Source organism: Leptonychotes weddellii, chromosome 16, assembly GCF_054177405.1.
Source record: "Leptonychotes weddellii isolate Sample4059 chromosome 16, ASM5417740v2, whole genome shotgun sequence".
Classification (NCBI taxonomy): Eukaryota; Metazoa; Chordata; class Mammalia; order Carnivora; family Phocidae; genus Leptonychotes; species Leptonychotes weddellii.
Window position 1 is genome coordinate 12,991,024 of NC_138384.1, and position 18,834 is coordinate 13,009,857.

An 18,834-nucleotide genomic window follows, 5' to 3' on the forward strand; every position below is an offset into this window, starting at 1 on the left:
GCCTTATACAACTTCTTTGCCCATTTTTAAATTGGGTTATTTGGCTTTTCAGTGTTGTTTTGTAAGAGTTGTTTGTTTTTTAATATTCTGGATACTAGACCCTTATAGGATATGTGACTTCCAAAAATGTTCTGCCACTATGTCGGCTGTCCTTTTACTTTCTTGGTAGTGTCCTTGAAAGCACCAAAGATTTTTATGTATGAAGTCCAACCTGTATATTTTTTCTTTGGCTGCTTGTGATTTAGGTGTCATATCTATTAGGCCACCTCGTAGTCTAGTCATGAAGATTTACATCCATGTTTTCTTCTAAGAGTTTTATAGTTTTGGCTCTTACATTTAATTTTTTGATCCATTTTGAGTTAATTTTTGCTTAAGTGTGAGACAGGGAGTTTCGACTTTATTCTTTTGCATGTGGATATCCAGTTTTTCTAGAATTATTTGTTGAAAAGTCTATTCTTTACCCATTGATTTGTTTTATTATCCTTTTTGAGTATCAATTGACCGTAAATGTATTGGTTTATTTCTGGACTTTCAATTCTATACCATTGATCTATATGTCTATCCTCATGCCCGGGTCATACAGTCTGGATATAAATATCATATTTTAGGGAGATTGTTTTAACGTCTGAGTTTATATTTAGAATCTACAGTTATATTTTCATCCCTTTGGAGTCATTTAAGGAAAAATTAAGTTTTCTAGGATGATTACAATGATGATAAATGTCATGAAAACAATTTGATTTGAGAACTCTCTTTTGATCTTGTATATGAACCTAAATCAGAATCATAACTGTGATTTAATGCATTTTTCTTTTCATTTGTTGATGAAATCAGTACACATGGATTGGAGGTAAAACCAGGATGCAAATCATTATGGATAATGGAAAGTATATAATGGAAAGACTAGTCTCAAGATCTGGGTCAAGATCTGACCCTGGTGCTTGTACTTGTTGACCTTGGATTGATCACTACAGCTCTGGGCTTCACTTTTCTCCTATAAAAATGAACGATCGGGGGTGCCTGGGTGGCTCAGTTGGTTAAGCGACTGCCTTCGGCTCAGGTCATGATCCTGGAGTCCCGGGATCGAGTCCCGCATCGGGCTCCCTGCTCGGCGGGGAGTCTGCTTCTCCCTCTGACCTTCCTCCCTCTCATGCTCTCTGTCTCTCATTCTCTCTCTCAAATAAATAAATAAATAAAATCTTTAATAAAAAAAAAAATGAACGATCGCTTCTGATCCATAGTTGCTTCATAGGAATGTCGTGAGCCTCAAATTGAGATAATGTGCTTGTAAGTAACTTGTAAACTGAAAAGTACCATAGAAATATTTAATATTTGTATGAAGCCCTAATTAATGATATTAATAAGTTCTCTGAAGAATCATTCCATAGGTGCTCTAAAAAATGCTCTTGATTTTTCTATAGGCCTATGAAAATATCCAGAGTGGTTCCTATTTTATATTTCTGAGACTTTCCCTTTTATTTTTTTGAAAATATTTAATTTATTTGTTTATTTGAGAGAGTAAGCATGAGTGGGGGAGGGGCAGAGGGAGAAGGACAAGCAAACTCCTCACTGAGGGTAGAGCCAAAGTCAGACGCTTAACCCACTGAGCCACCCGGGTGCCCCAAAACTTTCCTTTTTCTAAATCATAGTACTTAAAAGAAAAAAGACAAGGGGCACCTGGGTGGCTCAGTCAGTTAAGCGTCCAACTCTTGATTTCAGCTCAGGTCATGATCTCAGGGTTGTGAGATCCAGTCTGAGTTAGCTCTGCTCAGCAGAGAGTCTGCTTGGAATTCTCTCCCTCTGCTCCTCCCCCCACTCACTCTCTCTCTCAAATAAATAAATCTTAAAAAAAAAAAAAGGAAAAAAGACAAATTACTCTCTGCCCATCATCTTTCCCTTCTCTCTTACAAAACGTGTAGTACTTTCTTCTATTGCAGCGGTCAGCAAAACTTTTCTGTAAAGGGCCAGTTAATAAATATTTTATTTGTGGGCACATAAGGATTCTGTCACAGGGCGCCTGGGTGGCTCAGTTGGTTAAGCGACTGCCTTCAGCTCAGGTCACAATCCCGGAGTCCTGGGATCGAGTCCCGCATCGGGCTCCCTGCTCGGCGCTGAGCCTGCTTCTCCCTCTGACCCTCTCCGCTCTCATGCTGTTTCTCTCTCTCTCTCTCAAATAAATAAATAAAATCTTAAAAAAAAAAAAAGGATTCTGTCACATATTCTTCTTTCCTTTTGTTTTTTGTTTTTTACAATCCATCAGTACTGCAGAAACCATTCTTAGCTGGGGAGAGTGTACAAAACCAGCCCTGATTGATCTTGGCCTGCAGGCCTGTTATGGACCCTTATTCCACTGCGTTCAAGTACTATATCAGGTTTTTGTTATGGCCACTAGTTATAATCATTTACACAAAAAAGAGTTACTGGTTAGTTAACCAAAGAAATGCTATGTGTTGATTTTTATCCTGAGAGCAAAACAGAATTTTCAAGCAAAATAATGTGAGTCAGTTTGATTTTTTCAATTATGTTTTGCTTTGGAATGAAACTGGTCTCTTCAGCCAGGGACAGAGGTACTGGCTGGATAACTGACTGGTGTGGTATGATTTACTCTGATGTACTATAGGATCTAAATAATTAGGACAGAATACAGGTGATGAATGCTGAATTGAAGCAACTGCTGGGTAGGAAACAATTTTTCTAAATGAATCATGTTACTTTTATTTTTTTAATTTATTTTTTTATTTATTTTATTTTTTTAAAGATTTTATTTATTTATTTGAGAGAGAGAATGAGATAGAGAGAGCATGAGAGGGGGGAGGGTCAGAGGGAGAAGCAGATTCCCTGCTGAGCAGGGAGCCCGATGCGGGACTCGATCCAGGGACTCCAGGATCATGACCTGAGCCGAAGGCAGTCGCTTAACCAACTGAGCCACCCAGGCGCCCTATTTTTTAAAAAGATTTTATTTATTTATTTGACAGAGAGAGACATAGCGAGAGAGGGAACACGAGCAGGGGGAGTGGGAGAGGGAGAAGCAGGCTTCCCGCCGAGCAGGGAGCCTGATGTGGGGTTCGATCCCAGGACCTTGGGACCATGACCTGAGCCGAAGGCAGACGCTCAATGACTGGGCCACCCAGGCACCCTGAATCATGTCACTTTTAGCAAGACATGGGCTCCATGACACTTTTCACTCATCTTTACTTTCATGGTTTGAATAAGGTTGCAATAATGTCAAGTTATCCAAACTTAACCAAATATACCGTGCTACTGAGGGCATGGGGAAATAGAAACTCTCATACTTTGGCAGCAATATAAATTGATACTTCCTCTGTCAAGGGTGATCTGGCAATATTTATTAACATTAAAAATATACCTACCCCTCAACCCAGTTCTGCTTCTGGGAATTTACCTATTAAATACAATCCATGCAAGCTACTATCTAGTCATTGCAGCATTGTTTATAGTGACAAAATATTGGAAATAACCTAAATTCCCATCAGTAGAACAGTGCTGAAAAAATTACAGTACACATATATATTGGACTATTATTCAGTCTCTTAAAAGGATGAGAATTATTGACAACTACTGATATGGACATATATCTTAATCTATGTTATAGTACATAGTACATAGTACAGTATAGTATATACAGTATAGTATATAGTGCCTAGTATACTACCACATGCGTAAAAAAAGGGCATGTATATACATGATATTATTACCATTTTACAGATGAGGAAACTGAGGCACGGAGAGATTAACTTGCTCAAGGGCACCAGAATCTGGTAACAATGGTTATTCTATTTCTAGAGCAAGGGATTAAAAGACTAGGGAGCAGAGGAAGGAGACTTAATGTTTATCGTACATCCTTTTCAGCTGTGTGTGTGTGTGGTTGGCCTATTTATGCATTACTGTAAGAAGTTTATTTTATTTTATTTATCTATTTTGTAAAAGATTTTATTTATTTATTTGAGAGAGAGAGAATGAGAGAGAGCAAGCACATGAGAGGGGGGAGGGTCAGCGGGAGAAGCAGACTCCCTGCCGAGCAGGGAGCCCGATGCGGGACTCAATCCAGGGACTCCAGGATCATGACCTGAGCCGAAGGCAGTCGCTTAACCAACTGAGCCACCCAGGTGCCCCTGTAAGAAGTTTATTTTAAAAGTTTATCTGCACCATTAGGAAAATGGGCAAAGGACTATAATGAGCACACTATTTACAAGCTAGTCAATCTTACTAATGTCCAAAGATATGAAAATTAAAATAATTTCTTAAGTTTCAACAAGATTACAAAGATTGACAATGTCCATAGTGGGGAGTATGAGGAAATGGGCACTCTCATACACTATCACTAGGAGAATGAAATAATAGAACCTTTTGGGAGAGAAGTCTGGTAATGGGTTGTACTAGTTTGGTAAGTCTGCTACAACAAAGTACCACAGACTGGGTTGCTTAAACAACAGAAATATATTGTCTCACGATTCTGGACACTAGAAGTCCTAGATCAAAGTTATCAATAGAGTTAGTGCCTTCTAAGGGTTATAAGGAAGGATCGGTTCCAAGCCTCTCCCTAGCTTCTGTGGGTTTGCTGGCAATCTCTGGTGTTTCTTGCTTTGTAGACGCTTCACCTCCATCTGTGTTCATCTTCACTTGGTGTTCTCCCTGAGTGTGTGTCTGTCTCCAAATTTCACCTTTTTATGGGAATATAAATCATATTGGATTAGGGCCCACTCTAAGGACCTCATTTGAATTTGACTACCTCTGTAAAGACCCAATCTCCAAATAAGGTCACATTCTGAGATCCTGGGAGTTAGCACTTCAACATTTGAATTTTGGGGGACACATAACGTGGGAATCAAATTTTTTTTTTTAAAGATTTTATTTATTTATTTGAGAGAGAATGAGATAGAGAGCATGAGAGGGGGGAGGGTCAGAGAGAGAGGCAGACTCCCTGCTGAGCAGGGAGCCCGACGTGGGACTCGATCCCGGGACTCCAGGATCATGACCTGAGCCGAAGGCAGTGGCTTAACCAACTGAGCCACCCAGGCGCCCGGGAATCAAATTTTTAAATATGCATACCCTTTGACCTAGCAATGCCACTTATGGGAATCTGTCTTTAATAAATAGCCTGAAAAGAAAAATAGTCTGAACATGTGCACATACATACTTAGAAGGATATTCACTATAGCACATTACAGAACAATGATTGGAATCAACCTAAATATTAATAAGAGATTGGCTAAATAATGGTATATCTGTTTCCATGGTTAAAGATGGATCTATATATCTTGACAGAAAAGGATATGCAGAATGGGGTGCCTGGAAGTCTTGGTCAGTAGAGTGTGCAACTCTTGATCTCAGGGTTTTAAGTTCGAGTCTCACCTGGGTGTAGAGATTACTTAAAAATAAAATCTTAAAAAAAACGATATGCAGAATATATTAAATATAAAAAGCAAGTTTGGGGGTGCCTGGGTGGCTCAGTCGGTTAGGTGCCTGACTCTTGATTTCAGCTCAGGTCATGATCTTGGGGTTGTGAGATCAAGCCCCACATGGCTCTCTCTAAAATAAATAAATAAATAAATAAATAAATAAATAAATAAATAAATAAAATCTTTAATTAAAAAATAAAAATAAAAAGCAAGTTTACTGAATAGTGTGAATATTTTATACTTTGTGTGTTAAATTTAAAATAAAAAATAAATACATAAATTTTTAATATTTTCCAAAAAATTAATAATGGAATGGGGTGTCTTTCATTAAACTTCACACATGTACTCTCAAATTAGTAAAAACAAACATATTTTTACTTTTTTTATTTAAAGATTTTTATTTATTTATTTGACAGAGAGAGAGAGAGCGAGAGCAGGAACACAAGCAGGGAGAGTGGAAGAGGGAGAAACAGGCCTCCCACGAAGCAGGGAGCCCGATGCGATGCGGGGCTGGATTCCCGGACCCTGGGATTGTGACCCAAGCCAAAGGCAGTCACTTAACCGACTGAGCCACCCAGGTGCCCCAACATATTTTTACTCTTGAAAAAAAGAGAAAGTATTAAATTCAATCCCCTTTATTTTGCTTTTAAACTAAATGCAGAACAGAATCAGAATATATTTATTGCTGGAACTGTGGCTTAATCTGGTTGTTTCAGGGGGAAAACTACTACTTCCTATGGAGATGTATAATAGCCTATGATAAACACACACATTTTTTTTCCCCTAAACAATTTGAAAATAAGTTGCAGACACCATGCTCCTTTACTTTTACATAGTTAAACATGCATCTCCTAAGAATAAGGGCACCCCCTGCTCAACTACAATTACTACTGCTTATGAAAATTAACAATAATTTCATAAAATCTAATATTCGAAACACATTTGAACCCTAAGTTGTTTCCCCACATACCTTTTTTTCCAACCAGGATCCAATTAAGTTTCATGTATTTCATTTGGTTATTATGTCTCATTAGTCTCTTTTAATTAGAGCCAGTTTTCTTGTAGAAGGTTCCACATTTTGCATTTAAATTATTAGTATATATACTGTTTATTTAATCCCCTCCATGACATAGACTTAATTAAAAAAAATTTTTTATGAACAGTTTTTTATTGTGGTAAAATATAACCTAAAAGTTAGCTTTTTAACCATTTTTAATTATATACTTCAGTGGCATTAAGTACATTCACATTGTCATGTAGCGATCACCATCATACATCTCCAGAACTTTTTTGTCTTCCCAAAATGAAACTCTGTACTTATTAAACAATCACTCTCCACTTTCTCGTCCCCCGGCCCCTGGTAATCACTATTCTACTTTCTCCCTCTCTGAATTTGACCTCTCTAGGGACCTCATATAGACAGAATAACACACTGTTACCTCCTTTTGCAACTGGCTTGTTTCACATACTATAATAGCTTCAAGATCTGTCCATGTTGTAGATGATGTATCAGAATTTCCTTTCTTTTTAGGATGAATAATATTCCATTGTATGTATGTACCATCTTTTATTGTCATCAGACAATGGACAGTTGGGTTGTTTTCACCTTGTGACTTACTATGAACATTTTAAGACATACCTAAAGGTAGAGAAAATTGTACAATAATAGCATTCGATTAAACAATCATCAGGATTTTTGGATTTAACCCCAATGCAAAGTATTCATTGTTTAAAAAATTTTTAAAGGACATTTTCTTACAAATTCTCAATGCCATTTTCATGTTTACCAAAATAACAATTCTTTGGTTAGTTGGTATCATGTAATACCTGGTACATAATCTAATTTCCCTGATTGTTTCAAAAAGTGTCTTTTATAGTTGGTTTGTTTGAACCATTAAACAAGATCCACACACATTACATTTGGTTGCTTTTTAGATTCGTGCAGTCCGCCCTCACTTCCATTTTTTAAAATGCCATTATCTTACTGCATAACAGACTCAATTATATTTGCATGTATTTACAGGGGACTCCCCTCCCCCCCATTTTAAAAGAACCAAACACTGTATTTTGAGGTTCTTGAACCGGTTTTTTACGGAAATATTTCTTTTTTTTTTTTTAAGATTTTATTTATTTATTTGAAAGAGAGAATGAGAGAGAGAGCATGAGAGGGGGGAGGGTCAGAGGGAGAAGCTGACTCCCCGCCGAGCAGGGAGCCCGATGTAGGACTCGATCCCAGGTCTCCAGGATCATGACCTGAGCCGAAGGCAGTCGCCCAACCAACTGAGCCACCCAGGCACCCCTTACGGAAATATTTCAAGTGGTTATAAAAACACACTATTTCTAAATTCATATAAACCTCATACAGTAACGCGTAGCTCCATCCTTGTCATACGACCCCATTACAATTTCGCAAACCGCAATTTTGGTCCCGGTAGATGCAGCTTCTACAGCAGAGGGCAGAATTACCTCTCCTAGAAGCCAAGAGCCGAGAAGCCCCTTCCCTCGGTAAACCGAGAGACTGGTTTTCAAGTGAAAAAGAAAACCAGAAGTTTCCTCTGAATAGAGATAAGGTAAATTCCCGGAGAACGTGGTGTTGAGGAAACATTAGTGACTTAAATAATACAGACTAGAGATTCGGGTTGAAAGAGCAATCAGATTTGGTTTAAAAGAGGGGCAGAGTTATTGGAGGACATCGATGGAGTGATGGTGGGCAACTAGGGGACTAGGGTGAAGGGTCGGAAAAACAGCCTCTAAAGAATTGAAACCTGCTCAGGCACTGCCGCAGGAGAAAAAAACCGACACCCGGGGGAAAGCCGTTAGGGTTACTGGAGTTGAGCGAAAGACGGGAGCAAATCACAGGGAGTAACTCCGAGGGCCTAAAAGGTAGTACTGGAGCCGGTTTTTCGAGAGACTGGAGAAATCCGATAAAAGGTACTGAGCACAGAGCAGGTGAACAAACCACTCCCGTCTACCTCTCCGCACCTAGGGCAAGACCGGCCCCAGGCAGCCTGCGCCTCTACCAGGTAACGATAACGCAGGTGGCGTGACGTGTAAACGCGTCACCACCCATGCCTCCGCCGCGGGAAGTAGTTCCCATCGCGCCGGCTCAGCTGGATGAGGGAGCCTCGAGCCGCTCAGGACGTGAGTTCCGGAAGCGACGAGCGCGCAGCCAATCTCTGGGAAGGAGGGAGTGGCTATCATGGCCCCGCAGATCCCTCCGCCCGTGCTTGCTTGTGCTGAGGCTGGGGGAGCCGCCATTTTGGGTGCTGAGCTTTAAGTGCCAAGTTCCTTTCACCCGTTTTCACGCCTGGATTCAGCCAGGTGAGTGTGGCAGTCTTAACGTGAAGGGTCTTTGTTTTTCTCCTCGCACTGCGCTCCGGATTTAGAAGTCCCTAGTCTGGGGTTCAGACGACCCTGAGGTGGCAAGTGAGGAGAAAGGGAAGGATCCTAGGTTTGGGGTCAGGCCGGTGGTCAGGCCGGAGGTCAGGCCGGAGGTCCGCGGTGTGGGAGGCCGCTTGAGGCCGGGGTTGGGGGCGTGGCAGGGCCGAGAGCCGCTTGGATACCGCTGGACCTGGCTACCTGAGGCGGCGAAACTTTCCTGTTGTCCTTCCTGCCTCGAGGACTCTCCCCCGAGGCGGAAACGCCGCGGCCTCGGCTCCGGCTCCTGTTGGTGACAGGGTTCGGCCTGCGGTATCGGTAACACCCCTGTGCGGTTTCCACTGGTCCAGAGAGACTTCGGGAGGTCGGGGTCTGCATTGACCGCGAGAGCCTGATCGCCTGTACCTGGCGGGGCGGCCTCCTGAGGTGGTGCCCCGTTTGGCCGGAGGAAATTGCCTTTCGCTTTAGCTTAAGCGAGCAGCGGTCTTCTCCCCTTTCGCAGATTCCCCCGTGTCTTATGGGAGACCTTGTGAAGAGCCTGAGGCCCGGTCCTTGCCTTTCTCCTCTTTGTGTTCTCAGCGCTCCTCTTCCGCGGTGCTGGAGCTGAGGACTTGAAACGGCAGCGTAAACTTTTGCCAGGATCGGGATCCACGGAGGGTCCGTTTACAATCAGGCAGTAGGAAAGACACAGCCGCTTTCATTCTCTGCGGTAGTAAAATTAAAAGCCGCTCATAAATAGCTCTTCTCGGGGATTGTAATTTTTTGTTTTGCGTTATGCTTTTAACTTCTTTTTTTTTTTTTTAAAGATTTTATTTATTTGACAGAGAGAGACACAGCGAGAGAGGGAACACAAGCAGGGGGGATGGGAGAGGGAGAAGGAGGCTCCCCGCTGAGCAGGGAGCCCAATGTGGGGCTCCATCCCAGGATCCTGGGATCATGACCCGAGCTGAAGGCAGACGCTTAACGACTGAGCCACCCAGGCGCCCCTGCTTTTAATTTCTTACTAAAATTTCATACTGACTGAAGAGTATAATGAATTCCTTCCTCATCTCGCATCAACAGCGTTCAGTTCAGGGCCAGTTTTGTTTATCTCTCTCCTTGTGCATGTATTTAACAAAATAGTAGTCGAGATATATGTGAGTGGGTGCGTCTACACGTAGAAGCCTTTTGACTCCTTTACCTGCAATCCAGTAGTCCGTGGGAAATTTTGTTTTTACAGCTTTCTCAGAATCACATCTTCTGGGAATAAAAGACTTGGTAATATCCTTTTCTTAGAAGATAAAAGAGTGTTTTGAAACTTGAATGTTAGCATTGCATTTTAAAGTCACCCAGTTTTCTAAATCCTCTCATTTTTAAAGTACTGTTACGGTTTTGTCCAAATGATTTGTTTTTACTCTCTGTGCCTTTGGTCTTTTAAGTGATCAGGAGCCTCCAGAATCCCCAACTTTAGTCTACTTAAGTTCTCATTCCTTTAAAATTAGATTCAAGTCCCAGCTGTATGTAGTTTATTCTGATTTAAAAGATAAAACTAGAAAATAGGGTGTGGTCTAATGAAATAATTTCAAATGCAGGAAAAGTAGTATGCATATGAATACTAATTTCAGCATTATTTATTTATATGACAGATGTCAGAAAGTTGGAGAAATAATTTAAAAATTACTATGGAATATGAGGCAGCCATTAAAATAAAGCTAAAGACTGTAACAACAGATACTATGTCACGTGATAAAAGGACTCAGTGTCAGAGTCCATGATTACAGCTCTGTAAAAATATGAGGAAAACTCGTGGTAAATGTATACCGAGTGACTTTTCTGTAATTTTTTATATTAATTTTATTGAAACAAGACAAAAATACTTTCATAATGCGTACACAGTTCAGTAGTTATAGCTTCTTCCAGGATATCTGATGGTCTCTGCTTTCTGTAGTCTGTATTTGTGAGTGTACACATGATGCTACTGGTCTTGTGGCCCTTCATTTTATTAACTTTTTAATCTTGGATTAATTTAGTCAGTGAAGATTTGATAACGGTTAGCAGTGTGAAAATACAGGATAGTTGGCATTCTATAAATCAGAGGTTTTAAGGATTGGACTATATTAATTTGGAAATGCTCTCTAGCTTGTTTGTACTCTTATGTCACTTCTTCATAGCTTCATTACAGTGGTCATACCTAAATCTGTTCATATCATTTATTTTATAAGGAAGAAGTATTCAAGATAAGTAAAATAATACATTTCAAATACAAAAGTTTTTCTTGATACTGCATAATATCATCCTCGTCACTATTGACTTTGCTGCCTCCCTTCCCCACTTGGCACTTTTGGAGCTACATACTCTAAAGCTTGTCTCTTAGGACTTCAGGATCTTTTTTTGCTTTCTCTTTTTTTTAATTAAAGATTTTATTTATTTATTAGAGAGAGAGAGGGAGAGCACAGAAGAGAGGGAGAAGCAGACTCCCTGCTGAGCAGAGAGCTGAGATCACAACCTAAGCCGAAGGCAGACACTTAACTGACTGAGCCAACCAGGTGCCCCCTCCCTTTTTTTTTTTTTTCCCTATTTTTAACTATAAATAGAGCTTTCAGGATTACTTCTGCTGGTCACCTTCATAATTTTGGGCAGCAGGTGTGAGCTGCAGCAGTCTCACCTTTCTCCCCCAAATAATATGAGGAATGACTCAATCCATGGTTTTATACCTTCCCTTATTCAGAATAAGGAGATCCTTCTTTGAAAGGCTCCTAAAAAAAAAAGAAAGAAAGAAAGAAAAGACTGCTGGAACTGAATGATGAAAGAGGGACTAGATGGATTTGTTGTTCCAAAGTTAAGGATTGGGATGAAATGAGTTGGGAAGAGCCAAGAAGGGCACGTGGTGGTATGCCAATAAAAATAGATCATTACAGGCATACCCTGGAGATATTGTGGGTTTGGTTCCAGACCACCACAATAAAGTGAGTCAAATGACTCTTTACTTTTTTTTTTTTAAGATTTTGTTTATTTGAGAGAGAGAGAGAAAGCGCACAAGCAGAGGGAGCCACAGAGGGAGATGGAGGAGCAGGCTGAGCAGGCTCTCCAGAGTAGGGAGCCTGATGCACGCTCGATCCCAGGACTCTGGGATTATGACCTGAGCCGAAGGCAGACGCTTAACCCACAGCCACCCAGGCGCCCCTGAAATTTTTTGTTTCAAAGTGCATATAATAATTAATGTTTATACTACATTTTAGTCTGTTAGTGTGCAGTAGCATTATATCTGATAAAATAACGTGCATATCTTAATTTAAAAATATTGCTAAAAAAAGACTAACCATCATCTGAACTTTCAGCAGGTTGTAACTTTTTTGCTGGTCGAGGGTCTTCCCTCCATGTTGGTGGAGTGATCTGGGTGAAGCTGAACCTGTGGCAATTTCTTAAAATGAGGAAATAGTGGAGTTTTTGCATCAGTTGACTTCTGTCATGAGTAGTTTCTCAGTATATGATACTGTTTGATAACATTTTATGCACCATAGAACTTTCTTTAAAAATTTGAGTCAATCCTCTCAAACCCTTCTGCTGCTTTATCAGCTAAGTTTATGTAATATTCTAAATTCTTCGTTGTCATTTCACCAATCTTCACAGCATCTTCACCAGGAGTAGAATTCATCTCAAGAAACCACTTTCTTTGCTCATTCATTCATAAGAAACAGCTTCTCATCAAGGTTTTATCATGCAATTCAATCACATCTTCAGGCTCCACTTCTAAATTTAGTTATTTTACTATTTATATATTTATAGTTACTTCCTCCTCTGAAGTCTTGAACCCCTCAGAGTCATTCATGAAGATTGGAATTAACTTTTTCCAGACTCCTGTTATTGTTGGTATTTTGCCCTCTTGACATGAATCAGATGTTCTTAATGGCATCTAGAATGGTGAATCCTTTCCAGAAGGTTTTCAGTTGACTTTGCCCTAATCCATCAGAGGAATCACTGTCTATGGCATCTCTGACTATGTAAGATATATTTCTTTTTATTTATTTATTTATTTGACAGAGACAGCGAGAGAGGAAGCACAAGCAGGGGGAGTGGGAAAGGGAGAAGCAGGCTTTCCTGATGAGCAGGGAGCTGGATGCCGGGCTTGATCCCAGGACCCTGGGATCATGACCCAAGCCGAAGGGAGGCGCTTAACGACTGAGCCACCCAGGCGCCCCATAAGATACATTTCTTAATAAGACTTGAAGTTTGAAATTACTCCTTGATTCATGGGTTGCAGAATGGATGTTTTGTTAGCGGGCATGAAAACGTTAATCTCAGGCGCCTGGGTGGCTCAGTTGTTAAGCGTCTGCCTTCGGCTCAGGTCAGGATCCCAGGGTCCTGGGATCGAGTCCCACATCGGGCTCCCTCCTCGGCGGGAAGCCTGCTCTCCCTCTCCCACTCCTGCTGCTTGTGTTCCTGCTCTCCTCATCTCTGTCTCTATCAAATAAATAAATGAAATATTAAAAAAAAAAGTTAATCTCATACCTCTCCATCAGAGCTCTTGGGTGACCAGGTGTGTTGTCAATGAACAGTAAAAGGAATCTTTTTTTTTCTGAGTAGTAGGTCTCAGTGGTGAGCTTAAAATATTCAATAAACCATATTCTAAACAGATGTGCTGTCATTCAGGCTTTGTTTCATTTATAGAGCACAGGCAGAATAGATTTAGCATAATTCTTAAGGGCTCTAGGATTTTCAGAATGGTAAATGAGCATTGGCTTCAACTTAAAGTCACAGGCTGCATTAGCCCCTAACAAGAGAGTTAGCCTGTCCTTTGAAACTTTGAATCCAGGCATTGACTTCTCTCCAGCTATGGAAGTCCTGGGTGGCATCTCCTTTCAGTATAAGGCTGTTTCATCTACATTTAAAATCTGTTGTTTAGGGGGTGCCTGGGTGGCTCAGTCCGTTAAGCATCCGACTCTTGATCTCAGCTCAGATCTTGATGGCATGTGAGTTCAAGCCCCACGTTGGGCTCTGTGTTGAGCATGGAGCCCTTAAAAAAAAAAATCTGTTGTTTGGTATAGCGGCCTTTATTAATTATCTTAGCTATACCTTCTGGATAATTTGCTACAGCTTCTGCATCAGTACTTGCTTTACCTTGCACTTGTAAGCTGTGGAAAATGGCTTCTTTTTTTTTTTTTTTTTAAAGATTTTATTTACTTATTTGACAGAGACACAGCAAGAGAGGGAACACAAGCAGGGGGAGTGGGAGAGCGAGAAGCAGGCTTCCCGCTGAGCAGGGAGCCCGATGTGGGGCTCGATCCCAGGACCCTGGGACCATGACCTGAGCCAAAGGCAGTTGCCCAACGACTGAGCCACCCAGGCGCCCCAAATGGCTTCTTTCTTTAAACCTCATAAATCAACCTCTGCTAGCTTCAAGCTTTTCTTTTGCAGCTTCCTCTCCTCTCTCAATTAGTAGAATCGAAGAGTGTTAGGACCTTGATCTGGATTAGGTTTTGGCTTAGGGAATTTTGTGGCTGGTTTGATCTTTTATCCAGACCACTAAAATGTTCTCCATATCAGCAATAAGGCTGTTTCACTTTCTTACCATCTCTTCACTGTGGGAGCCCTTTTCATTTCCTTCAAGAACTTTTCCCTTGCATTCACAACTTGGCTAACTGATGCGAGAAGCCTAGCTTTTGGCCTCTCTCAGCTTTTGACAAGTTTTCCTTACTGAGTTTAATCATTTGTAGCTTTTGATATACAGTGAGAGACGTGTGACTCTTCTTTTCCTTGAATACTTCGAGGCCATTGTAGGGTTATTGATTGGCCTAATTTCAGTATTGTTTCTTAGGGAATAGGGATGCCCAAATAGAGGGAGAGAGATGAGGGGAATGGCTGGTTGGTGGAGCAATCAGAACATACACATTTCTCAACAAAGTTCATTGTCTTACATTGGAGTCATTGGTGGCACCCTAGTTAAAATTGTACAATAGTAACATCAAAGGTCACTGATCACAGATCACCATAACATATATAATAATAATGAAGAAGTTTGAAATATTGTGAGAATCAGCAAAATGTGACAGACGTGGAGTGAGCAAATGCTTTTGGAAATATGGTGCTGTTAGACTTGCTGTGCAGGGTTGCAAACCTTCATGTAAAAACAAAACAAAACAGTATCTGAGAAGTGCAATAAAAAGAGGTATGCATGTATATAAACTAGAGAGAATACTGTAAGAACTAGTTTTGTAATCACTAGTTCATAATCATTTCATAGGGTTTTTGTTATAGTTGTTTACGTGTCTTACTTTTTTTTTTTTTTTATGTCATTCTCATTAGATTGTGAACTCTTTGAAGCTTCAGGGTGAGGTCTTAACTTAAATGTCTGTGGTGGCTTAGCACAGTGCCTGATAGAAGAGCACTTAACAAACATTTGGTGAGTGAGTGCATGACCGTAAACATGTTGAGGCATAACATCTTGGAATAACCTCTGAATCATAAAAGGAATTTTAAATGAGTTACTGAACAATATTAGTGTGTGGTATGTATATACGTATTCATATATACCTACATTCATATATGTTTGTTTTATGTATATAGATGTTTGTGTATGTATAAAACAGTAACTTGACCAGAATATTTTATTAACGTTCAGATTAATATTCTTAATCATGCCAGGTACAAAGGTTATGGTATTTAACTTTGGAAACAGGTTCAAGTCCTGAAATGGTAATTAAGTTGATACTTTGTATTAGACTCGTTTGGGGTCTAATGATTTATTTCATATGTTGATAATTATTTAGGATAGATCTTTAGTTATTACCTTTGTGGTTTAATGTCATTGTCTTAAAATTTTTTTAATTTTTAAAAGATTTTATTTATTGGTCAGAGAGAGAGCACAGGCAGGGGCAGTGGCAGGCAGAGGGAGAAGCAAACGCCCTGCTGAGCAAGGAGCCCATGTGGAGCTGATCCCAGGACCCTGGGATCATGACCTGAGCCGAAGGCAGACGCTTAACCGACTGAACCACCCAGGCATCCCTAATTTTTTTTATTTTTTAAAGATTTTATTTATTTGAGAGAGAGCAAGCACAAGCAGTAGGGAGAAGCAGACTCCCTGTTGAGCAGGAAGGTGGATGTGGGGCTCTATCCCAGGACCCTGGGATCATGACCTGAGCTGAAGGCAGATGAGGCCCTTAACCGACTCAGCCACCCAGGCGCCCCATGTCATTGTCTTTAATTATTCATTTTTTTTTGTAGAATAGGAATCTAATTTCTGAAAGTTGAAAATCCTCGAAACTTAGGTGTGCCTGACTGGGTCAGTCAGAAGAGCATGCGACTCTTGGTTTCTGGGTTGGGCGTATGAGCCCCAGGTTGGGTGTAGAGATTACTAAAAACATAAATTAAAAAACTTAATTGGGGCACCTGGGTGGCTCAGTCGTTAAGCGTCTGCCTTTGGCTCAGGTCATGATCCCAGGGTCCTGGGATCGAGCCCCGCATTGGGCTCCCTGCTCCGTGGGAAGCCTGCTTCTCCTGCTCCCACTTCCCTGCTTGTGTTCCCTCTCTGGCTGTCTCTCTCTCTGTCAAATAAATAAAATCTTAAAAAAAAAATTAATTAAAAACCCTTAAATCTTAACAAAATACTTTGGCAAATTCTTTGTTTCCTTAAATTTAAAACAAAACTAAATTATGTAAGTCAGTGGAATTAAAAAACAATGTTACTTTTATTTTTCTTTTTCCTTTGGAATGGATTTTAATTTTAGATTCAATTTTGTTATATATGTCGGGTAATTACATTTTCTATTTCTTTGTGTCAGTTTTGGTAAGTTGAGTTTAAGAGATTTGTCCATTCTTGTTTGAATATATAGGTGTAAGTTGATAATGTCCCCTTTTAATTAATGTCTCTAGGATCTGTAATGATATTTCCCTCTTCATTCCTGATAGTTTGTGTCCCCCCCCCTTTTTTTTTTTTGCCAGTTTTCTATAGACTTACGAGTTTTTTAAAGTAATCTTTACATACATCATGGGGCTTGAACTCACCACCCTGAGATCAAGTGTCATATGCTCTACTGACTGAGCCAGTTGCCCCAAGATTTGTCAATTTTTTTTAAAAGATTTTATTTGACAGAGCACATGAGTGGGGAGAGGGGCAGAGAGAGAGAAGCAGGTTCCCCACCGACCAGGGAGCCTGATGTGGGGCTCTAAATCTTGGGGTGCCATGGTGGCTCAGTCGGTTAAGCATCTTGCTTCAGCTCAGGTCATGATCTTCGGGTCCCAGGATCGAGCCCTGTGTCGGGTTCCCTGCTCAGTGGAGAGCCTGTTCTCTCTCTGCCCCTCCCTCCTGCTCTGCTCTCTCTCTCGCAATCTCTTTGTCAAATAAATAAGTAATTAAAAAAAATTTTTTTTCTAGATAACCAGCATTTGGTTTTATTGATTTTTCTGTAGTTTTCCTCTTCAATTTTATTGATTTTTTGCCTTGTTTTTATTGTTTCCTCCTGCCTGCTTTGGGTTATAATAATTGTTTTTACAGTTCATTATGGTGGAAGCTTAGATTACTAACTTGAGACCTTTTTTTCTAATTTAGGCATTTAGTGTTGTAAATTTCCCCTTAAGTACTGGTTTTTTTTAATTTTTTTTAAAAGATTTTATTTATGTGAGAGAGAGAGAGAAAGAGCATGAGAGGGGAGGGTCAGAGGGAGAAGCAGAGTCCCTGCTGAGCAGGGAACCCCATGTGGGACTTGATCCTGGGACCCCAGGATCATGACCTGAGCCAAAGGCAGTCGCTTAACCAACTGAGCCACCCAGGTGCCCCTTAAGTACTGCTTTTTAAACTACATCCACAAATTACAATACTTTCATTTTCTTGCAGTTCAAACCTTTAAAACATGTTTTTCCTGCTTACAACTTCCTCTTTGACCTGTGGATTATGTAGAAGTGTGTTTAATTTTCAAGTGTTGGGAGATTTTCTGCTATCTTGTTAACTGATTTCTAGTTCAGTTCCTATGGTTAAAGATCATACTGTGTGTGACTTCCGTTCTGTTTTGTTAAGATTATTTTGTACCCTGGGATATGGTCTATATTCAAGTATGTTCCATGTGTGTTACTGTGTTGGGTGGAGTGTTCTGTAACTATCACTGAGGTACAGTTGGTTGTTTGTGGTGTTCAGTTCTTGTATATCCTTGCTGATACTCTCATCAGTTTGATCAGTTACTGGTGAAGGCATGTTGAAGTCTCCAGCTATAAATAGGGATTTGTTAATTTCTCCTTTCCTATCTGTCACTACTTGCCTCATGTATTTTGAAGCTCTGTTAGGTGCATTCACTGTTAGGATTGTTATATTTCCTTGGTGAATTCACTTTTATCATTATATAATTACAGCAGTATATAATACTCCTTTTTTATCCCTGGTTTTCCTTGTTCTGAAATCCACTCTGTCTAGCATTAGTATAGCCCCTCCATTTAACTTTAACTTTCTTTTTTAAAATTGAGTTGCAGGGTGCCTGGGTGGCTCAGTCAGTTAAGCATCTGCCTTCAGCTCAGGTCATGATCTGAAGCCTGCTTCTCCCTCTGCCATTCCCACTGCTTGTGCTCTCGCTCTGTCAAATAAATAAATAAAATCTTTAGTATATGTGCTGCCGAAGCAAGCACAATAAATAAAATCTTTAAAAAATAAAATAAAATTGAGTTATAATCGACATAAAACATACTAGTTTCAGATATACAACGTAATGATTAGATGTTTGTGTATATTGTGAAATGATTGCCACAGTAAGACTAATAAACATCCATCACCATACATAGTTAACAAAATTTTTTTCTTGTGATAAGAACTTTTGTGTGTGTGTGTGTGTGTGTGAGATAAGAACTTTAAGATCTACTCTCAGCAGTGAAAGTGTACAGTATGATTAATTTGTACATTTACATCCATATGACTTACTTATTTTATAACTGGTAGCTTGTACTGAAATGGGTGGAGGCGTGCAAAAAATGTAAACTTCCAACTTCTTTTGGTGAATGTGTGATAGACCTTTTTCATCCTTTTTTTTTTAAAGATTTTATTTAGGGCGCCTGGGTGGCTCAGTCGTTAAGCATCTGC

General features: G+C 40.1%; 1 protein-coding gene across 1 annotated transcript in view; it reads left to right on the forward strand.

The window, feature by feature from the left end:
* Positions 1-8,599: 8,599 nt before the first annotated feature.
* The window catches only part of IST1 (IST1 factor associated with ESCRT-III), a 45,021-nt gene continuing 34,786 nt past the window's right edge, over positions 8,600-18,834 (forward strand). The window contains exon 1 of the mRNA XM_006742336.3: positions 8,600-8,741. The gene's annotated coding sequence lies outside the window, so the exon portion shown is untranslated. The remainder of the gene's footprint in view (positions 8,742-18,834) is intronic.